Source organism: Cnephaeus nilssonii (assembly GCF_951640355.1).
Source record: "Cnephaeus nilssonii genome assembly, chromosome: 19".
In the NCBI taxonomy this organism is placed as follows: Eukaryota; Metazoa; Chordata; class Mammalia; order Chiroptera; family Vespertilionidae; genus Cnephaeus; species Cnephaeus nilssonii.
In genome coordinates this window covers 11,307,521-11,316,322 of record NC_137090.1, presented here as the reverse complement: position 1 = coordinate 11,316,322, position 8,802 = coordinate 11,307,521, and the positions used below count along the sequence as shown (strand labels likewise).

The window sequence follows — 8,802 nt, the reverse complement described above, 5'->3', positions numbered from 1 at the left end:
CTTAAAAGCGTCTCTAGCATTGTCCTAAAGTCTGAAAAAAACAGGCTGACAGTTGGTTAGGAAAAAATCAGACAATGCACGTAAAAGCCATTGGTAATTCATAAATTACTTGCAAATCTAAGATGCTGCTGTGAAGTGCCTTTATTGTTACGCTGCCCACCCCGCCCTCCCCTCAGGGCGCCTCTAGCTGGTCCTCGCACCTCGGCGTGGCCCGCGGGGGCCCTGCACGCGACCCCCTTGGAGTTCCCGCCTCTTTCTTCCGAGACTCCCACTTCTCTTCCTACCTCCGGCCGGTGAGACCCCCGGGACGCATGCGCGTAGGGGTAAGTAGGCGGAGCCTGAGGGAGAGGGCGGAGGGACGGGAGAACCCCGGGAGGGGAGTAGAATGGAGAGGCCCCGCGGGGTGGGGCTCGGCGGGTGCGCGCTCGCTGCGTTGACGTGCTGACGCCACGACGCCCCGGCCGGTGTGTGTCCGGGTGTGTGTGTGTGTGTATGTGTGTGTGTGTGTGTGTATGTGTGTGTGAGTGTGCGCGTTCCGAGTGTGTGTGTATTTGTGTATCGGCGGTCCCGCAGGTCCCGGATGTTGCGGACAGTATGAGGCGAGCGCAGGGGGACGGGGACCAGCAGCTGCCGCCGCCGCTCTGAGGTGAGTGGGGGGGAGGAGAGTCGAGGGAGAGGGTTGTCCTGTCGGAGTGGGGGGCGCCTCCCTTAAGAGGTGACTGACCCCTACTCCCCGCCCGCCCCCCACCCCCCTCCCGCCACACATATACTCTTCTCTGCCCCATATCTCACATCCCGGGTTACGTGGCTTGTAAATGCCAGAGCCTCATCAACCGTTCCTTCTCCCAATTCGAAGCATTCAGGAGACACAAACGCGCCCCCTGCCTTCAGCCCCCCCACATAATTTTCCCAGTCCCATCCCCCTTGCCAAATAGAGAGCTGTCGCCTGCGGCGAGATGGGTGACCGCGCATGCGCGAGTGTGAAGGAGCTTGGGGTGCTTGTTCGCTGCCCTCCGGGCGCATGCGCACCACTGTGTTGCAGGGACCTGCGGGATAAAAGAGCCCCTTGACCACGCGCCCGCCTTCTTCCCAGCCAGTGGGCTAGGCTTACTGCCGGATAGCGAGCCTGTTGCTCCTGTCCCAGAGGGAGAATTGACGTTGTTTGAGGGGCTTATTGACAAAGCACTGTTTGCATCCGGGGTTGCCTAAGAGACTCACAGGCTACAGACGCTTCCCAGAGCCAGCGTGCCCCAAGCTGACCCTTCTTTTGAAACTGGCACTACAACTTCTAGTTCTAGCATTACTTTTCTTTACTCCCATGCTGTCCCTTGAACGCAGACATCCCCTAAATTTTGGAGTGAGTAGGTGCCCAAACCCATTCAATTACTATGGCAGGGGATTTTGGAAGGCTTTCTGGGGAGGACTAAGGGTCATAAAAAAGAAAGTAAAGAGGGGGGTTTCCTTTTAGCAAAATTCTTAGTTATCTGCACAGAACTAGTTAAGGTATAGATCAAGAACACACAATACAAGGCTTAGAGTAGTAGTTGTAAATCAAGACATCAATGTTCTCTCATCCCCAGCCCTCTTTATTTGTGTGACCTATTTACCTCTTTCTGTGTAAAAGAAGATCTTCCTTAGCACTTTCGTTTTAGCTGTACATTATTGATGCTCCGTGAACGTCACATGAAAACAACAGCAATCTGAAACTACTGGTGGATGGTATCTTACCCAGTGCAGGTTTTAACTCTTAAGTAACGAGAGTGCAAGTAACAAACAGCAATTTAAAACCAGGAACTTGAAAGTACAGTAATATTTTAGTGATCTAGGCCCTGGGTTTTCAGTTGGCCGATTATCCATGGTCCTTTAATTTCCTCCCGTGTTGCCACTCTTTTGCATACTTTGCTGTTTCTTACCTCTTGTCATCAGAACAGGGTGTGGGAATGATAAACTTAAAAATGGAAGGTGTGCTGAAAAGCACTGAAATGAATAAATTGTTGGGCTTGGGGGAGGGGGGCGTATTTTTTGTGTTTTTCAGTTTGCCAACCATGTCATCTATGTGAATAATTGGGAAAGGGATATATTAGTAAGCCTTATTTTCTGTCCTTTTTCCTTTGCGTCCTTTCTTTGGTATTCTTTGCTCAAGGCTTTCTCGGCTGCCATTTTTAAATGTAGGACCTTATGTTCTTGGGCTTTGAAGTATATATTCTTTTTTCACTTCCTCATTTAACTCAGGCCTTTGCATGGTTCAGCTGTCTTTTGTGCTGTTTTCTGTTGCCATGTGGTTGCAGTGGAACCAAGAGATGGCACAGAGGAAGCATAGGAATTTGGGGGCAGATGTTATCCTGGCCCTGGGAAAGAGGTGGAAACTCATCTTTTCCCCCCCTTATGTAAATATGAGGAGTGCTACATTATTGTGACAACCCCCACTTAGGGTGGGGGTGGTTGGTGTCCATTTGGTACTTTAGTGACTTCTCCTTTTAGAGCTCTTCATCATGGTTAGTTTGGTACTTGAAGATGATTAATGCTGTCTATGTCCAGACTTTGATCAGGTTCTGGGCTAAAATGTTGAAGTGAAACTATTGAGGTAACCAATGTCCATTTCTTTTCTCTGTAGGCTTCTGTCCTTTAGAATGCCTTGTTTTTATCTGGAAACATTTCGTCTGGTTCAATTTGAAGCCTCATTTAAAATTGTTATACGAAGGCATAATATGCTTTTAGGATTAAGATGAGTATCATTAGATAATTCTTACTGGTGCAGAGCCATGTTTAAAAAAATAACTCTTTCAAGTGGGTAACACATGTATATACTTATAAAACAAAATTTAAAAGGTACACAGAGAGAATGAAACATCTTTTTTGTACTATCCTCCTTTCATCCATCTAGTTACCCTCCCCAAAGGAAATAGTTGTAACCTGTATCTTATTTACCCTTTCAGAGATAGTCAGTGCTTTTACAAGCATATACAGCTACATATTCTTTGGTGCTTTTGTTAATTGTTGTTTTATGCACATGGTAAGAAACTATATCCATTATTCTGTACTTTGCTTTTCTCATTTAATATATCTTGGCCATCAGTTAATATAGTACATAGAGTATCTCTTTTTGAAAGCTGGTAGGTATTCCATTGTATAGATGTACCATAATTCATCCAGCTGTTTTTATTGGATACTTAGGTTATTTCCAGAGCTGCAATTCCTTACATGTAGTTTTTATGTACATGGTGTCTTGGGTAAATTCATAGTGGAAGTGCTTTCCATAAAGATTGTATGAATTTATATTCTTGCTAGCAGAGTATGAGTCTGCCTCTTTCCTCACCAACACTTTATTGTCAAATTTTTTTTATCTAGCCTTGGCCATGTGGCTCAGTTGGTTGGAGTGTCGTCCTGTACTTGGAAAGGTTGTGGGTTTGATTCCCTGTCAGGGTACATACCTAGGTTGTGGGTCCAACCCCTGTTGGGGCGCCTGCAGGAAGGCAACCTATTGATGTTTCTCATATCAATATTTCTCTCTCTCTCTCTCAAATCAATAAGCATGTGTTCGGGTGAGGATTTAAAATTGTTTGTAAAAATCTATGTGCAGTCTTTTATTTAAGATTTTAAAGTTAATTATATAGCTTGTTAAGCTTCATTACATCCAGGAGTTGAGGATAAATACTGTCTTTGCTTTGCAGATGCGGGTGGTGGTGGTAGTATATTATTCAACTGAAGAATAATGTCATGGGAATCAAGTCGTATGCCTGGATAACACAGCAAACCATGACAGAGTTAGGAAGACATGTAAAACCTGTATTCTAGTTTCTTTAACTTTTAGATGCCAGTTTTTCTATGTGAAGTTCTATAAGCCCATAAGTGAGGTTTTATAATCTGTTGATAGCTGTGATTCAAAAACAGTTTACACAAGTGAATTGCCATTCTGTTGAGGAATTGAAAATGCTAACTCACTTGAGGTGCTTTTTACTGAGCTCCTATGCAGAATATTGGCACTAGTACTTTTTAAAAGTCTGCTGATTGCAGAATACTTCACTATGAGCTGTGAGGAAATAGAAAAGAATTAAAAGGTCTGTTCCTGAAGGAGCTTACAGTCTTGTTGGAAAACTAAATCTATTGAACATATGAAATAATAAGGGAACATTAATACACTGCGTTTTATGCTGAGAGGACTTTGTAAATAAGGGAGTAAGGGTTTATGAAGAATTTATTTGGGGTGCCTTCCTGGAAGAAGTACATTTTGAGTCCCTACCCCCTGCCTTTTTACACCTGTTTAAGTGAAAAATTTAAACATACAGAAAAATTGAAAGACTAGTACAGTTATCCCCTAGGTTCAACAGTTGTTCACCTTTTGCTGTATTTGCTTTATATATATGCATGTATATATATATATATATATATACACATTGTTATCTTGCAGACATCATAACACCTTAACCCTTTGCACTCGCTTGCTTTTTTCTCTATTCCTTTATTCTACTCGGGATTTAATTTTTTAAATACCCCAGATTTTACAAAGCGCAGCAGTAGAATAAAAAACTGGAGTTTCTTTTCATACAAACTTATTTATTTGGATTTTTTTATATTTCAAATTATTGATACATTCAATAACCATCACACTCGACATCCGAGTGCAAAAGGTTAATACTTTAATACTTTATGTGAGATGCTTCTTAAAATATATTGTTTTACTTAATTGTTCTTATAATACATTGCCAATTGCCACAGTTTAGGCAATTAATGGTAATTTCCTAATACCATCTAATATTCAGTTCATATTCAGATTTTTCCAGTTGTCTTGAAGATGAACCTTTTAGCTACTTGTATTTTTTTTCTTGCAAACATGTCTTTAGTCTCTTCTAAAATCTAGAACAGTTTATATACAGGGTGTCCCCCAAAAATATATACACACTTTAACATACCATCATGTTCAGTTTTGAAAATGAAATGTACTCTGCCTTTATAATTATTCAAAGTATGTATACATTTGTTTGGGACATCCTATAGAAGCCACATGATAAGAATTACTTCATAGGTGTTGCTCTGTACTTCATATTGCATCACAATAAGAGAAGCGTAATGTTGTAATGTCCCACTAGAGTAATGATGCTGAGTTTGTTTGATCATTTTTAAAGATGATAAATACCATCTGTCTCCATTGTAAAGACTTTTTTTTTCTTGGTAATTAGCAAGTAATCTGTAGAGTGGTGACACTTTGGCACCATATTATTATATTTCTCCAGCAACCTTTCATCTAATGATGATGATCCTTGCCAGTTATTTCTTTGGTTGTTGCAAAATGATAATTTTCTAATTCTCATTCCCCCAATATTTTGTAAGTTTCCTTCATCAGTTAGGAATAGTTTATAATTTCTACCAAAAAGTCCAGGTAAATTCTTAATTTTCCCTTTAACATTTTTTTTTTTTAGTAAGGAGATGATATAATAATCACCGCTAATGGTGGCATATTACTTCTTTTTTTTTGCTTTTTGTTTTAGTATTATTATAAACTTACGAATTTTAATTTACTCTATGCTTTACCAAAAATCACTTTTCTTTGATGTTCAAGATGTCCCATATTTGGCCAGTGGGATCCCTTTAAGCTTGGTTTATGAGCACTTCCTTGCATTCTAGTGTAAGAAGTTACTGGCTCACTCTGTATTTTCCTGTCCCAGATGTGGAACCCTTGCATGTGTGTGTGTGTGTGTGTGTGTATGTATATTTCACATTTTCTTTCCCTTTAGTAAATTATGTTGTTCATCTCCCTATGGAGCTTCTGGAACCAAATTCTAAAAAATAAAGATGTCTTTATTTTAATGCACTTAGTGTTTGACTCATTTCAGAGCCACTGGCCTTGCTGGATTCTGGATCTTAGACCTCACAGATTCCTTGTCTTGAATACTCTTTGAAAGACAGGTAGTATCTCCAGCAGAACAGAGCATTGCCTGCTTACACTCCTCCCGCTCCCCCACTCCCTGTGGCCTTTCCCCCCTCCCCACACCTCTCTCCTCCCCCCCCCCCCCCCCCCCCCGCCCTTAATATAAGCCTAGCTGTAGAAGAGACTGGGGAATTTCTTCTCTCATGAGCAGCGTTGCTTTTTTTCTGAGATGAAACGTACACAAAATGAAATTTAGAGGCTGAAATTGTGTTTATAAGCTTTCTGAGAGATGTGGAAGTTTGATTGTTATATAAAAACATCTTTGTGTGTGTGTATGTGTGTGCACAAGTATGTATTTGTCTTTCCTCTCTTTTCTTTGTTTACGTGCATTTCTCCACACAGTTGGAGTGTTATGTATGATTATGCTGTAGTAGCATATTTTTTTCATTATTACTATATTTTCATAATAAAAAAGGAGCGAGACAAATTGTTCTTAATTAGGGTAAATTTTCAGATAGGCCATGAACTATATCTAATATCTAGCTGTCTTAACTCAGGGTCTGGAACAGTGCTGAATCCTATGGATTTCTACTGTGTACTGTAGACTCAGGAGAAATGTTGGTGCATTCACAGTGTTTTCTGGAACTCCATCACACTAATGAAGGTTAATACAAATGAAAGATAGAGTGAACTGCATTCTAAAGCTGGTTTTAAGGGCTGGACTAATTCCTGCCTTAGCAGAAAATGTTTTATTGGACTCTTATGATGTAGTGGTATTTTGAGCAATCTTATTTGAGTAAACTGATTTCAAATTACTCAAATGACAGTAACAGTATTCTGATATTTATCTGAAATTTATTTTTCTTTTCACCATCTTGTCATATTTACTTTCAGACTTTGTAAGGTTATTCTCAACCTGGTTTCATAAGACAATACTGGCCCCATATTAAATTTTGGTTGTGTATTCAGGGAAGCACACCTGTTTCTTGTGTTGGTTTTCAGGCATGGAGAAGCACTCTGAAAGGCTATACTGACACATTTGCTAAGATCCAGTAGCTTCTTTCACTTTCGTTTTCAGTAAGCTCACATTATAGGTAAAAATATTCTAGAGTATAGCCTCTTTAGGAAATGCTTAGGCCTTCATTCCTACAGCTGTGGTCATGTTTTAATAGAGCGGGAGTTGCCTATGTGCTCTGTGTGGCAAAGCTGGTCATGCCACTTTGAGAGAGCTAGATGCAGAACTCAGAGTGGGGATTAAACATTCAGTCATTAGCCCTTATTTAACCATGAAGACCTTTTTTCTTGTCTGTTTCTTTCTAAGAAGCTCTTGTCATTAAATCTTGCTGTGGTACCAGCTACATCAAAGAAGGACTTGCAGTAGTTTTCTGAAAGCCTCTAATTCCTTCTGTCTGTCTATTTATTTGTAAGAAAAAATGTATATGTAATCATTCATCTCCTTGATTTGAGATTTATGTAATTCTTAATTGGTATTTAGGAACAGGTACTACTTTCTGTTTCTGTGATTTTGACTACTTTAGTTAGGTCATATGAGTGGAATCGTGCAGTATTTGCCCGATTGTATGTGGCCTCTTTCACTTAGCATAATGTCCATGTTGTAGCATGTGTTAGAATTTCCTTCCTTTTTAAAGCTGAATAATATTTCATTGTATGTGTATACCACATTTTGTTTATTCATATGTCAATGGACACTTGGGTTGCTTTCACCTTTTGGCTGTTGTGAATAATAAAGGTGTAAACATATCTCTTTGAGACTCTGCTTTCAATTTCTTTCAATTACTCAGAAGTGGAAGTGCTGAATCATATGGTAATTCTCTTTTTTTAAATTTTTTTGAGGAACTGCCATACTGTTTAATGTAGTGGCTGCTCTATTTCACATTCCTACCAATAATACACAAGGATTCCAATTTCTCTACATCCTCCCCAACATGTTATTTTCTGTGTTGTTGTTTTTTAATAGTGGTCATCCTAATGGGTGTGTTTTAATTTTTTTTTTAAATTTCTTTATTGATTAAGGTATTACATATGTGTCCTTATTTCCCCATTACCCCCCACCTCCCATTCATGCCCCCACCCCCCTGTTGTCTGTGTCCATTGATTAGGCTTATATGCATGCATATAAGTCCTTTGGTTGATCTCTCCCCGTTTTAATTTTTTTAAACTTTATTCTTTGAATGAAACTAAACTTTAATCTTTAACAAAGTCAGATTTATTATGTTTTTCTTTTTTTAAGATATATTTTATTGATTTTTTACAGAGAGGAAGGGAGAGGGATAGAGAGGTAGAAACATCGATGAGAGAGAAACATCGGGTCAGCTGCCTCCTGCACATCCCCCACTGGGGATGTGCCCGCAACCAAGGTACATGCCCTTGACTGGAATTGAACCCGGGACCTTTCATTCTGCAGGCCGACACTCTATCCACTGAACCAAACCGGCTAGGACTCTATCCACTGAGCCAAACCGGCTAGGGCTATTATGTTTTTCTTTTGTAGTTTTTTTTTTTGTCTGAATGAAGGACTCCTCCTCTATACTGAGGTAATAGTTACATACCATATTTTCTTCTAAAAGCTATAAAGTTTTGCTTCTCACATTTAGGTCTCTATTCCACCTAGAATTTATTTTGATATTTTGTGTGAAATAGGGATCTAATTTTCCCCCCATAAGAATAAGCCTTGCCCTGACTGGTTTGGCTCAGTGGATAGAGTGTTGGCCTTCGGACTGAGAGGTCCCAGGTTCAATTCTGGTCAAGGGCATATACCTTGGTTGCAGGCATATCCCCAGTAGGAGGTGTGCAGGAGGCAGCTGGTCGATGTTTCTCTCTCATCAATGTTTCTAACTCTCTATCCCTCTCCCTTCCTCTCTGTAAAAAATCAATAAAATAAGTATATTTAAAAAAAATAATAAAATAAAAAAGAA

The 8,802-nt window shown here is 40.0% G+C and overlaps 1 protein-coding gene across 4 annotated transcripts in view; it reads left to right on the top strand.

The window, feature by feature from the left end:
- Positions 1–385: 385 nt before the first annotated feature.
- Positions 386–8,802, top strand: part of SPOP (speckle type BTB/POZ protein) — a 76,622-nt gene continuing 68,205 nt past the window's right edge. For all 4 annotated transcript variants that reach the window (XM_079798800.1, XM_079798797.1, XM_079798799.1 and 1 more), the window contains exon 1: positions 386–646. The gene's annotated coding sequence lies outside the window, so the exon portion shown is untranslated. The remainder of the gene's footprint in view (positions 647–8,802) is intronic.